Source organism: Acanthaster planci, linkage group LG07, assembly GCF_054643075.1.
Source record: "Acanthaster planci isolate LZ-2023a linkage group LG07, COTS_SCS, whole genome shotgun sequence".
Taxonomy (NCBI): domain Eukaryota; kingdom Metazoa; phylum Echinodermata; class Asteroidea; order Valvatida; family Acanthasteridae; genus Acanthaster; species Acanthaster planci.
In genome coordinates this window covers 16,935,331-16,949,652 of record NC_141783.1, presented here as the reverse complement: position 1 = coordinate 16,949,652, position 14,322 = coordinate 16,935,331, and the positions used below count along the sequence as shown (strand labels likewise).

General features: G+C 42.3%; 1 protein-coding gene across 2 annotated transcripts in view; it reads left to right on the top strand.

Moving 5' to 3' along the window:
- Positions 1-11,904, top strand: part of endov (endonuclease V) — a 54,231-nt gene extending 42,327 nt beyond the window's left edge. For both annotated transcript variants that reach the window (XR_015425804.1, XM_022236648.2), the window contains exon 9: positions 10,319-11,904. The gene's annotated coding sequence lies outside the window, so the exon portion shown is untranslated. The remainder of the gene's footprint in view (positions 1-10,318) is intronic.
- The last annotated feature ends 2,418 nt before the right edge of the window (positions 11,905-14,322 follow it).

Here is a 14,322-nt window from a genome sequence, read left to right as displayed (position 1 = left end):
TTTGGAAGCACTGATCTCTATACACTGGATAGGCAGGTGAGGAGTAACTGCCTATGTGTGAATTGAGGTGACCGCGCGGCCATCGTATGATATTCGGTCCATTCACTGAAGGGCATTCATGCATGGCGCTAAAGCCGGTGACTTGGAAAATGCCATTGTATTGAATAGCCTAACATGGCCGCGCAGTCGCTTCAATTCGCAGAGCAAAACTACCTGTACAGTGCATGGAGATCAGTGATTGGAAGCCTTCCTACCAGCCTGGCTTTCTTTTGCCGATGAGGGTGCACTTCAACTCAGCGCGGATACTCCGATTTTGTTTAGCACAAACCTGTAGGCTACAAAGCGTTGGCCTAATTACTGCTCCTGGGAAACCATTACGCCAATGCCCAATCACCACTACAAAGATCATTTGCATTGACGGTTTTGGATTATGATCTTTTTAATGCACGAGATTTGAAAGTGAAGGGCTTGGTGAATATCTGACGTCATGGAAAGTCCATGTTGTGAAATTGCAAAAGTTGAACCCATGGCGATTTTTCAGCGCAACTTTCTGCTTTGATCTTGGCCGAGTTGATGAACCCGTTTTGGGACATCAGATTTGCTTTGCATTCGCATCAAATTACGGTGCAAGTGTGCAAGGTAATTATTTGATGTCATTAAAAAAATAATCACACTACGAGTTCGGAAAGGCTGATTGACCTCTATTTTCTCTTTTATCAGAGTGAAGAAAAGTCTAATGAAGTATATAGTGCTTGGGCATGTTGTAATTGAGCAAGATAATTATTGCAAAATAATTCGAAAATAACAATTTAAACATGCTTTTCAGTGTGGGACTCCCAATCGCATGCATTTCGAAGGAAATTGTTATTGCAGCAGATTACGTCAGTGACAAAGACACAGCTGGATTAGGCTGATGTAAGTTCCCTTAACGATAGGGAATTCAGAAGTGTTTACTAGGCGTGAACACAAATGCCTATCAGATCCCTTTCATGAAAACTAGTCTACCCGTGTAGGCCTAAAGCGCCCTCTGTCGATCATACGTGAAATGCAGACGTAGTTATTTATAGCAATCAGTGTAGTGTAGGAATTTTTGTTATGAAGGAAGCAGTGACACGAAGTGCATCCAGAATCCGGTGACAGTTACTAGAGTTCAGTCGTTTTTCCAAGCAGTGCCCTTTTTTGCTCAATAATTTCAAATTTGTAAAAGGTTATCTCAAGGGTCAGTATTGTTTTTATTACTACTGACGTAGTATTAATAGTGCATGCTGAATAAGTCAGTACCGTATTGAGATACGAAGTAAAGGCGAAGCGATCGACCAAAAGATTGGTATGGATCAAGTATTGGCCCAGTAGAATAGATTGCTGTTTATGGGTACAGTGCAAGTCACTTGGTAGTTTTTGACTACGAGTTGCGATTCAGCCATTTTACTGAGTAAAATAATTAGACATATCGTTGGACCTCTTTGTAAGGCCATCTTGAATACTCTGCAGAGTGATTATATGTGTATCGCTCGAGCTAGTGCCTTCCATAGAATCTAATCACCAAAGACTCGGATGTCAAACGGCCGATGGTTTCCTATGGCAAACACTGATGTTCCGCATACGCTTTGCTTAATATAGGTATTGCCATTTAAACCCACAAATCTATCTGACGTGCCATTTTTAGTACAAATTTACCCTGTGGTATAACTTTCCGAATAACAGCCCGTTTGGGCTTTATAGGTAGGCCTAATGTCTTTCGCACGAAATCACCCATCCGTCTGACGAATTTCCATCAACCTTCCAATCTGCAAACACGTTTTCCACTGATCACATCAGATAAATCTCTTTGACATTTCTGGAGGAACAATGTAGGGGTCCGCACAAAGGTTCTAGAGGGCTATCGGGGAGATTACAGTTTTGCCAGCACGCCTTTACCAGAGTCAGCCTGCTAACAAATTGGACTGGTGGAAAAAATAGGCACTTCGTTTTTGAAGCTATGAACGGTTTGCACACATAAAGACGTGAGATTCATATTCTCTTCACGTTTGGCTGCACGCTTTCCCTCACGGAAATGACAGATGTGCTTTTCCACGCTTTGGTGGAAAGGAACAGCCTCCATGAAATCAAAAGCTGATGCGTGTTGTGCGACGTCCACACCCCTTTCTCTTCTCTCTCCTTGTTTGCCACCTTTTAATCTGATGTCTGTCGTATAAACCCTTCTTACCATGCCACACAAACCTTGTCATACAACAGTGTCGGTTGGAAATTCAGTCCGAACCTATGAGTGAACGTAGGTGTCCAGGGTTTTGCAGACTGTTTCACTGAGGCTTGGTTTGCCAGGTTTTCACCTTACCTTTACGGCTGACCGTCAGTCAGTAAATTCTTCTTTTCCTGTCGCCGTATATATATCTTTCTTCCCTAGTCCACTTGATTTGTTTTCAGGGTGTTTTTTTATAGTTTGCTAATATAATCAAGCTTGTCTTCTATTTCAAAATGCGTTTTACACTAAGTCTTGTATTTTGTACGCCGATTGGCTAATCTGCACTGACGGGCCTGCAGCGTCTTTTAACTCATCGCGCGTGCTTATGCCCGTCAGCGTGCCTTTGAGTGCCGTTTACAAAGAAATAGGAGGCAGAAAAATAGTTATGTGAGGATTCGATTCCACTATGCCAGCTGCGAGTTGGGAAAACTATGACCATGACAGGATTATTAGATACATTGCTGGAAAATCAACATCAGTGACGTCAATATCCGTTTTCTTCGTTTTTTAATGCCTAGGGTTCGGAAATACATTCATCGCCAAAGAAGAATTCCACCCAGACCCATCCAAAGCAAAAAACTGTAACTGGAAAATGTTTTTATAATCATTATGCAGCCTCAAAAATGTGTCAATTTTTTTTGTAAAATTCAGAGGTACGAAGTGGGTGTTGGTGTACAATTAATTTTTACTCACACGGTGTCTCTCTTAATGCAGAGAGCAAGGATTGAAACGTCGGGCCCTCTGATAATGTTAAGTTTTCACATTCAAAGTCACTGTGATCAGTAAGCAGTTTTGTGTCCTGGATTCTCCAATTCACCAAATGTCAACAAAACCTCAAGACCTTCCTGAAACATTCGGTATTTTATGTATGCCCCTTGAGTAACAAAGTGCATTAACGAGCCTACTCGTTTTTGTGAAACGAGTAGTCTGTAGTCTGGAGTTTTGCACAGCAACGGAGCTGCAGGATTTAGGAGCTCATGGGCGTACAGACCGATTCGCTGACGCAATTATTGCGATGTCCTCGCTACTCAGGGGCGCATTCCTATCCTAAGTTTGACGAGTGCTTGATTTTGGTTAGCAGTGCGCTCCCATTGGCTGATGAGGAAGCATTCCATGTGCATCTGTTTTGTTCACGGTCGTGAGGACACCGCAGTTATGGATCCTGACTCTTGTCGCTATATTGGTCTACAGTATACATTATAACGCTGTGCTTAGCCAAGTGAAGACGGGATTTGTTGACATATACCAATGAAGTATGTTTTACCATCTTGCTGTACCGATAGGCCTACTTTACCTCGTAGAACGCTCTAAAATGAGGGGGGGGAATCACCTGCCATTGGTATACCATAATAAATATGTATGTTCTCGGAAAATGTTCTCTTTTTCGTCCACTTCGGTCTTGAGTTATCCTGTAAGTTCTCATGAAGTGCATGCCATTCGATCATTTTTTCAACCTGCCACTTCGTCATAGTCCAAGTACAAATGCAGCGCCCATATCGAAAAATAGTGTACCTTGAAGACTTCATTGATTGAAAAATCAAAAAGTCAAGCCGATAAATTTTCATAGGAAGTGTGCTGTCCGCAGTCAAGGTCATTATTTCTTGTGATGAATTTGAGAAGAAAATGCAAATATTTCCCCTAATTAATGCCTATCTTGACACGAAGGAATGGTATCTCCTTAGGGCTAGGGCCCGACATCACGCTAGTCCATTTAGGAATTTTCTAAACAATGTAAAAAGAAATACCAACAAACAAAACAAACAAAAAAGATGTCCCGACCAACACATTAAAAACGTATGATCCCGCTTTTCCACAAACTAAAATGCCTCCTGAAAACTCATCGTAATGCATTAGGGCCTACTAAGTTTTTCGCTTATAGGCCTAATCGTTGCTCAAAACTAAAATGGATGCAAAATATAGATTTTAGGTAGGATGTGGTGATCCTTGACCATTCAAATTCTAAATATTGCAATTCACCGAAATCCTTTTGCTAATTTGCCTCAGTGATCAGCCACAGGGATCTCATAATGGGCTGACCTGATTGGATCATTCTGTGCTTGTTTTACTGGCTAACTGATTCAGGTTTGTGTGAAAACTCCCACGTGGGATTTGCGCGGACAAAATGGCGGACGGCATCAACAACATAGACGAGCAAAATAAATCGTTCTTGGTAGAACACTTGCCGTGATAAAACAGATCTACTCAAGTAGGATTGAAGCAGAAGTTTTCCTCGTGGCATTGTAACTTGAGTTCAACACTCTCCGGAAAGAAGATAGCGCTGGTCCAGGGGTGGGCTTTACATCGTCAACGATTTCTCAAGAGGACCTTGGATCGAATAATTATAACAATTGAATTCTCTACACTAAAGACAGTGTTGCTTTAGCTTATAGTGACATAAGAGACACCTTGCACCAATACACTGTTTTCAGTGTGTAACAAGAGCTTTGTAAAATGACTTTACAATATTGATTTTTCCTGTGGCGGCACGAGATTACGCGGGGAAAATCCCGCTTAGATGAGAAACTAATAGCAAAAACGATTTAATGGGATTTTCTGAAGACAAAACTGAACAAAGCCAGAAAACCTGAGAGAAAATGATCAAAATCGCACCCCTGTACATTTTCAATGGCCCTTGCCGCCAAGGTAATTTGTGCACATGCATAATTATGAATTTATTAGTGAAAATGTCTCCGGACACGATTCATGCCCGAGCCGCGGTCAGTCTCCTGAGCCGGTCTTAAACCTTGGTTTATGACCGGGCAAGCACATGTACGCCCGTCCATAAATAACTTTTTTAGTTAGAAAGTCAAAAGAAGTCAATATAAATTATGATGGATTTCTAACGATTTTGTTCCAGTTTACTTTCATTTTCCCAAGCACCCCCGTCTATTTTATGATATTTTCCTTGTGCATATTGTACACAAGAATCTCCTTATGTAGACTTGGCGCTAGTGGCGAGCACACAGACTCTTGACCAATCAGAATCGATTAAACTCTCTCGTATCCACCTTGCAAGAGCGTGATTTACGCAGCTGGCATTATCACTTCTCAGCGGGCATTATCAAATGTTAATACACGGTCAAGTTGTTTATCTCGCAGAAGGCTTATTTTGACACCTTGGTGTTACCCCGGTGCACTGCTTCACCGATAAGGGGGGAGGGGGGAGGTCTGCAATCCTTCAGAATATACAGGCCTCAGATGAATAGGCCTGTATGGTGACAAAATGTGAGTTAGTTGCTTACTGTTCTCTTCATTTCACAAACCCTTGGAAATGATTTCCCACATCCTTTTACCGCAAACGTATTCCTTTCATTGAAATCCACTGTGCAAACCTTCAAATGTTATTACAGCGGGCACCAGGATGCTTAAAGAAAACATGTCGCCTGAAGTGCATGTACCACGAAAGCCCTGTAGTGCCATTCACCAAAATTGAACTATATTTTTTTTCAAGTAAGTTTTTCTAAAGCACATTTTTCAAAGTTTGTTTTTATGAAGTATTTTTCTTCGTTTTTTTCGAGATGTATTTTTCGAAGTTTGTTTGAACGATATATATTCTCGAATTTCCAGTTCTTTCTTATGAGATGCACTTTTAGAAACGTAGTGTCTACTTTGGGAATCAAATCGTTTTTGCGATATACCTATTTGTGGTCATGTTTGTTTTTATGAGAGATGTTTTCCAAGTAAAGGCCAGGTCATACTTGGCCCGAAAGTTAACACAAACGCAAAATTGTAACGTCTCATCAAATTTTCGCGCTGGAAATTCGCAAAAAATGAACACAATTCAACTCCAGCGATGTTTTGCTGCAAATCTTTCGTGAAGTCAAAGTCGCTTTGCTGCCACATTCGTCCGTACTATGAACTGGCGTTTAATTTTTAAGAAAACATATTTTCAAGTTTTGCAAAAAAATATTGCAAAATAACGCAATAACTTTGCGAAATAACGCAATAGTACAGCGAAATAACGCAACAGTTACACGGCCATTTGGGGCACGTTCGCGCGGTTACTCCGGTAAACAAGAGTAGGATGCGTGCGCATTATACTCGGGTGCAGGAGTTGCCCCCCTCGTTAGCGAGAGTACACTGTCGCTGACCCGCGGGTCGCACTCCAGCCGCTCGAACGCACCCTTAAGTGAGCAGTACAGGTAATTCCCTGTGAAACAGTTATCGACGAGGAAAGCTGAGCATGACATAACGCAAACTCGTCAGCCCTACTTCTCTCTTGGTTTGGGTTATGATCACATATTGTGGTTTTTGGCAGTAAATCATGGTATCATCGTAAGTTTAAGGACTCTAAAATTTGGCCTATCACGGATTGTCCAGGACAACGAATAAGTCATTGATTGTTGATGTTGCTCTTTTCACACTGGAGCAGACGCACGGGGTGCGTTCGAGCGAGGGGGGTGCGTTCGAGCGAGCTACTCGTGTTAACACGGCACTCCTGAGCATTCGAACGGCTGGAGTACGACCCACGGGTCAGCGAGTGTATACTCTCGCTAGAGGGGGAGTATACTCCTACACCCGGGTATAATGCGCACGCATCCTACTCTTGCTAACCAGAGTAACCGCGTGAACGCGCCCCACATGTCCGTAGAACTGTTGCGTTATTTCGCAATGTTATTGCGTTATTTCGCAATAAAAGAAATATTTTTGCATAGTTCAAGTTAGCTCTAATGGGCTTCCGTAGGAACGCCCCTGGCGATGACGATCACTGCAGAGACAGTGTGCCCGCTTTTGCTCAAAAACCAGCCCCTGGGTTGTGTGGTTCCCCGTGGCCAATAAAGAAATCTCTGTTCAGATTGTAATTGACATTTTCCAGTGTTGTGATGGAATGCCAACTTCAGACAAGCTTGTCATTTTAACGAGATCAACAAGATCCCCGTTGCATGTCTTCGAAATCCATCCGGACCTCGACTTGCGCGATGAAGAAGCTTTGTCAGATTGGATTACCAATCATTTGTCACTCATACCGCGTCAATAAAGCTCAACACGTTTGCCAGTCGAGTTGGCCAGCCTGGTTCCCCTGTACGAACGATGCCTTTGATATTGACAGTACAGTTGGGATAAAAAGCGCGATGGGGGGGCGAAGGTAGAGCCGTGTCCAAGGCTTTGCGCCGACTTTGCGGTCATTGACAGCGTGGTCGTGATGATTCTTGACCACGGCTTCTAGCATCTAGGGCCTACATTGTATAGTCCGAATTCTTTGACTATACGGTTTGCTTCAGTGAACTGCTTGCGTGCTGCAGCTGAAATACAACACCTCCTTTTCAAGTATCTGTTAACTTTTCTCTATACAAATCAATCTGATAGAGACCAGTGGCCTCTATTTTGTGTTATTTGGATAGTTACGGAATCTAGCAACAATAATTTATGTAACACTGACATTTGTCGATTCGTAACGTGTACACATGAACATGTTTTGACCTGTATTTTAGCAGAACAGAATCACTTATTTCAATGTAATACACCTTTCTCGCATCAAAACACACTGCCACATCCCTGAATCCTCGTCAATCGAACTCAAGTTTTGCAGTAAGCAGAGCCAATGGGCAAAGCTTGGTGTCTCGAAGCCAGCAATTAGATAATACATAGTAATTTGCGCCACGTGATCACGAATTGCCTTTCGTCTCATGCACTCCAGAGAATGGGACGGGGTAGTCATGGTGATCAAGATTCCAGTAACGTGTAACGCGTACGTCAGAGAAAATTGACAAACTGCGCGAAATGTGCTTCAAAACGAGATTGTTGAGACTTCGCCCTTGTATAAACAAGTCTCATCAATCGCTGGATTAGTTTGGCCTTGGGTTTCAAACAACTTGTATACAAGAGTGGCATTTGCTTTGTAATTTCCCTCCTGACAACCTCACACACCACGGACCTGTCTCAAACTTTGCCAACGACGGAATACATTGTGTATGTATTCATTTATACCTGAGAACCGATGACTTCATCCACTGCAGTTTAAAGAAACTTTACAGAGAACACCTTCTAGAGCGACGCATTATCGCACAAGTAAATCAATCTGCTGGCACGTACTGCACCTGTTTGTGAATCCATTAGGCGAAGGTACTTAGCCAGCTTGGATGTTCTTACGTGGTACGATGCCAAGTGTTCTTATGGGTAATGTGCTTTCCTCAAAGCTTGCATAGCCTTATGTGCCCTGGCCGGCACTGCATTGAGGGGACGATTTCTTCTGCTATAGAACATCCAGTACAACCATACAACGAATTTGTCCCCACGTTATTACTGTTTAACACGTTTGTACTCCGCCAAACCACTCATGTTTTCCAAATTGGCCTTTTTTTGAAGTATGGCGTACACAATGGGAGGGAGGTACGTGGTTTGGGTAACATCTTTGGTGTTGGTTCAAAATTTACCCACTTCAAAGTAACGCCCTCCTATTGTGTTCGCCATACTTCGAATTAAATGTGGTGGACCGTGCCTAGAGGAAAAAACTGAATTAATAAACATTTACTTAAACTAATTAATTTACTTAACTAGTTTAGCTTTAACTCACTAACTGGGTTTGGGGGTAGGTTGGCGTAGTGGTTCTTTCCTGGCCTCCCACCTCTGTGGTACCGGGTTTGAATACCGGCCCGGTCCACATGTGGATTGGGTTTTCAGCCCCTGCCTGATTTCGGGGGTTTTGCCCAGAGTATTCTTCTGGGGTTTTCCTGAAACCGTCACTTCTTCTCGTTGTCTCCTATCTGCACGTTTCTTCAGGCTTTCGAGCTACAGTGCCTAGGGCACTTTTGAGGAATCTTTGGTTTCATTACCAGAAAAACTTAACTAAATAAAATAAATGACCATGCCGGAATTCTCAGGTACTTTCAGGATACCGGGTTACATGAAACATGCGTTTGTGAACTGCAGATTCTGATGGCCCAAACTGTCATTATTGCCACACCTGGATAGCCACAGGTTGGCTCCAAGAACACTAACGTTGTAGTTTATACTGCTTATGATGGAAGGGGGCCATACTAAGAAACGACGATCTCGTGCGCACAGGAAAGTTACGATTTTGAAATCTTTTTACAGCGCACTAAAAATTCCACGTAAATTAGAAACTAATAGCGACAAAAATTTGATGGGATTTTTTCAACAAAAAAATGAAAAGAAGTCAGAAAACCTGAGAAAAAATAACAATCGAAGTCGCACCCCTGTACAATCATTTTCAATGGCCCGCTCACACTTTTTGCCGCCAAGGCCATTTGTGCGCATGCGTGCATAATTATGAATTTATTAGTGAAGAGGTCTATCAGCTGGCGTCTACATCATGTGACAAACTCATCTGTCGGGAAGCTACGCAGTCAACAGTCTTGGGTTCAATAAGACCAAGGGCTCCAATCTGCTAGCACGAGGAGTCCAATAAAAATTAATTTGCATGGGCACAATTAATCAAACGTTCGTTCGGATTGAGCTCTGGACGCTACTCAAATGGACCTTTCCCAAAATATATTTGCAAATTAGACAGGCGCATGCGCGCTACTACTGGTTGGCCAGTGTGTGCAAAAAAATAATAAACCTGGCGCGTTGAACGACAATCAAAACCGTATTACAGCCTTTGTCAGATACTTCAGCGCGCTTTTCATTTTCAAGTGAAGTTTTCATTGTCCTGAGGTTAGAAAGTAACAATTCCTTGTCTCTTAAGTTTAGCACTCGTGTCAAACTATACTGCAGAAACGGAGTGTACGTGCTCATAGTTGGAGATTTGTGTTTTATTTATTTGTTTATTTATTTATTTAATTGTTACGTCATAGGTTCAAGCAACTTCACCAACCAGTGGTAGTAATGCGCATGCACCTGCCTTATTTGCATAATTTTCGTGGGAAAGGTCCATTACTTGAGCCACAGTGGAAACTTTAAAACCACAACTGGACACAACTGTGGGAAACTGTCTTACCTGACTGTTGGGATTAATGTTTAAGACCTTTCCACCGAATACCGTTTTCCATTCTTGCTGTTTAGGCGCAAACAAGTCTTTTTCTGGTGGCGGCAAAATGGATTTTTTTTCGAAACCAACTGTCCAAATAATTTTTCTCATCCATGAAAGAATTCTTACCCCTCCCCCTTTTATAGATGTGGCGTCATTAAGTCCCTCCAAAAAACTGCAACATTTCTCTGGAGTTCTTCCCCCGGAAGCGAAATGACAGGCCTACTTTTGTCACCGGCTTTTCTGAGAGAACAGTCAGCATCATTCACCGCACACGCGTACGGATTGCTGAATGTGTCGCTGGTTATCGGCAACCTCGCGTACGGCATTAATTGCATTGGCCTGCGGGGAGCCACTATAGCAAGGACGTCAGGATGACGTCAGGCCAAAGCGTGTCTCAAGTCTCTCATGTTTGATGTGAGCTTGTTAAAAGGTTTTAGCACGCTGGTTATGGATTAATGCTACAAACTGTTTTTTCCCTAAACAAGTTTTGATAATGGTTACTTGCACTTTTAGTGTCGCAACGAGAATAAAACGAACGCAAAGATAGCTTGTTAAACTTATAATAGCTGACTACGAATAATATTAACATTGAAAAGCGGGTTTATAAAGAAAACGGGCAAATACTTATTTCAAGTGACAATTTTATTTAATTTTTTCGTGTACAGTGTGCTGAAGAAGTCAAAATGTTTACAGTACAATTTAAAAGTACACTTTTAATCACAGATTTCATTCTCTTCACAGATACGACACATTTCAATTTCAACGCTTCTTGTAGGATGAGTATTACAATTAAGTGACTTGTACAATATAATCACATACCCGTTAAGAATTATCATACATTAAGACTCTTGGTGGCAGCAGACTTAACAAAACTGTGTCCGAACACTGTCTTGGCCACGGCCGGGAATAACACGTGTACCTATGGAAGCCACTGCGTAGCGGCTTGCGACCATTTCCCATACAGTTGTGAGTTACTCCCGGCCGCAGCCGCTCAGTTGCGATACAACCCTGCGTGAGGTTGTAAATGCCCGTTACTTTTATGACCACTCTCAAACAGGTTTATTGTAACCGCTCGTTTTAAAGGTACAGTCCATTCTTGTAATCATCCAAAAGTAACTGACGAAATCGTTGAAAAGCGTACCTGGTTTAAAGCTGGTTATGGGACTAAACATACCTGTGAATGATTCTTTCTGCCAGCTGTCGTTTTGAAGAAAACAATGAAAGAGAGCCATTTGCAACAATGCGCCTGAAGACGCATTTTTAGAAATTTGCCCGTAGAAATACACAACACACACACACTCGCGGTTAACACGGTTCAGTGCGTCAAATCGCGTAGCTGTAAAACTGATGTATTCGACTGGACAAGAAATGTGTCCCCGCCACTGACTTACGCGCAATTCAAAACATGACAAAGCAACTTACAATCTAAAATCGAAATTCTAGAATGTTGGGCTGAAACTTCATCAGGTTTGTTCTCAGGCATGCCTTTCTTTACTGTTTTGAGTAATTTTGTTACCTGCAAATAAACCTAATGCACAAATGATAAATGATGGACTGTACCTTTAATTTGCCTCTTGGCACTGTTTTGTCCTAAATGCAGCCGAAACCTTGTGCAGGTAGACTAGGCTGCGCCATGTAATGGTGGACGTGGATGTCTAGTGACGTCACACGAATTTATATTTAGAGCATTGGCACGCATGTCCACAATAACATAACTTACCAAAACATTTATACCTGCTTCCTTCAGGCAGCATCAAGATTATCTGAGTACACACGTAAGAAAATCTGATATACAAACTTGAGAAAACCATGAATTAATTTAGAAACACAAAAATATAATTCATTAAAGTGCCGATATAGTTCTTTGCTATGCATTTATAGATTATATTCACACTTTGATATTATCTGGTGCTGTACAACTGTACATAGATTTATACGTGTATAGTTACCGGTCATGTCGATGCCCACCGTGGATTATTTTGTAACTTAATTGTCCATTTTTTATTTCTTTGTAATCTTGTGTAGTATTGATTTGAACTTTTCATCAGGACTAAGACGGTTCTTTTTAATCAGATATTTGACATACAGCTACCACAAAATGGAATTTATGAATTAATCAGGCAGTTTATCCAATCCCAGTGGTCGGGAACCCGTCACATGGGAAGGTTTTTAACAAATTATGAAAGCACCCAGTGGTTTTAAATACTTTCCCAGTTTCAGATGAAACTGTTGACTCCTATTGTGTGGAGTAGAACCCCCATACACCACAGTCATCGTCTTCACGTAGGCATGCACAATACAACGTAGATTCACACATTCGGAGAGTCGGAATGTCACTGTACAGTGGCTCACCCGTGTCACATCGCGCAGCACGTTCTGCATGTACCAATAGAGTAAAGCCTGGTTTCCAAATGGTCGTTTATAACGCAGACGGTCTGCAATACGTGAAGACAATGACAGTCGCGGAAGAAACGTTGTGTGACGTCATTCCACCAAAAAAATAAACAAAGCGGCGTGCAAAACTCAGAAAATTTGGGGGAAATGCCTTTTTAGGTGGCAATGCTGCCTCTTGAAGCCAAACTGATACTCCAGTTTGATGTATTTTGTTAATGGTCAGCTATTTGTTGATGATTGGGGCTGCATATGCTAGCAACAAGGAGAAAATGGATAGAATGAGTGGTACTAAGCGAGAGAGACATCGTTGTACGCCCGTCATGCCAGCGTGTGTGTTTGTAAAGGCCTACTCAGCGACTTGACGCTGACACTCGGCAAAGTTGAACCGGGCTCAACTTTTGCCGATCCGTCTGGGGCTGGTTTGCGTTTGTCTGCGTTGCAGTTTGCGTCTTGATTGCGTTGCTCTCTACGTTTCTCACGTCGGAAACCAGGCTTAATCTGAGGAGACACCGTAAACTGCGGTGGCACAACACATTGATGTGAGTTGCGCGTGCATCTTGGCAAATCAGGGTCGTTTTTCCAATACTCGACTGCGGCTCCGTTTCAGGCTTGAACTGTTTTATTTACTACCTAAGCGCAAGAGTAAGTCTGATACTGCCGCAAACTTCAATTAAGAAGCAAAAGAGCCAACACTTACTGTACTTCAATTTAATTTAAACGCTTCAGGCCCACAATCGGGGATTGGTTTCGGAGACGGAGACGAAGTTGGGCATTGGAAAACGGCCTCCTATAAGAGTTCTGTAACGAGCGCACAACACCTGTTTACGAACGCAGTGCCAGCATCAATGGCGTGTATTTCATATCGGCGGATTATTCTATAGGGAAATTTTCACACTGCCTGCGTAAGAGGCAAATTCTATAGACTAACTATGGCGACAGTGGTACACATTTGAAAAAAAAACAAGACACCAAATCGGTGAACAAAACTGTTTGAAAAGTATGAACTTTGTCTTGTTTTTACTTTTCCGGTGAAAAAACGTATTTATGAGTAGGAACAAAAGTGTGATGGACTGGTTTTAAACTAGCCCTTTCAAACTCGGCTGGGTTCCTGACGATAAAAGGGAATTACTATCTTATTATTATCAATACACGTATCAAGGTTTTTCCAGCAGTCAGGTCATTTTATAGTGGAAAGAGGTAAGTCAACTGCACGTTGAAAGGAATGGAAAATCAAGAGTAAAAGTTACAGCTGAATCTTTACGAGCTGTAGGGGAAACGGGTATCGAGTGCAACGGTTGCTGTACTGGTGTGAGGAAAAGGACAAAAGGTTAGTGGTCACCTGACTTGATTGACATAATCTTGGATAATAATTACCGTATGTTCTCGTATACAGGGATGCAATTCAATAATTATTGACCTGAGCACCACCTTTGATATCGGACAGGCTGGAAACACCCACGCCGAAGCCACTTCCAACATGTTCTCCCACGACACGTGCAGTGTCGGGCGCGTTCAGGTGTGCAGTACCATATCCGGTATGGATTACCGAAGTGTGACGTCATCTTGAACCAGTACAATGCAAATGAATGGGTACGCGCGGGCATTTGGTGCACGCACTGGTTCTCGCCGTAATCCCCTTTTCACACAGAACTGTGTGTGTGACGTAGTCACTTCGGTGCTCTATACCTTATGCATACTACTTCCTTGTTTCGGAACGCGCCTGTGCTTTTATGTTCCAATTTTTTTCCAAGTT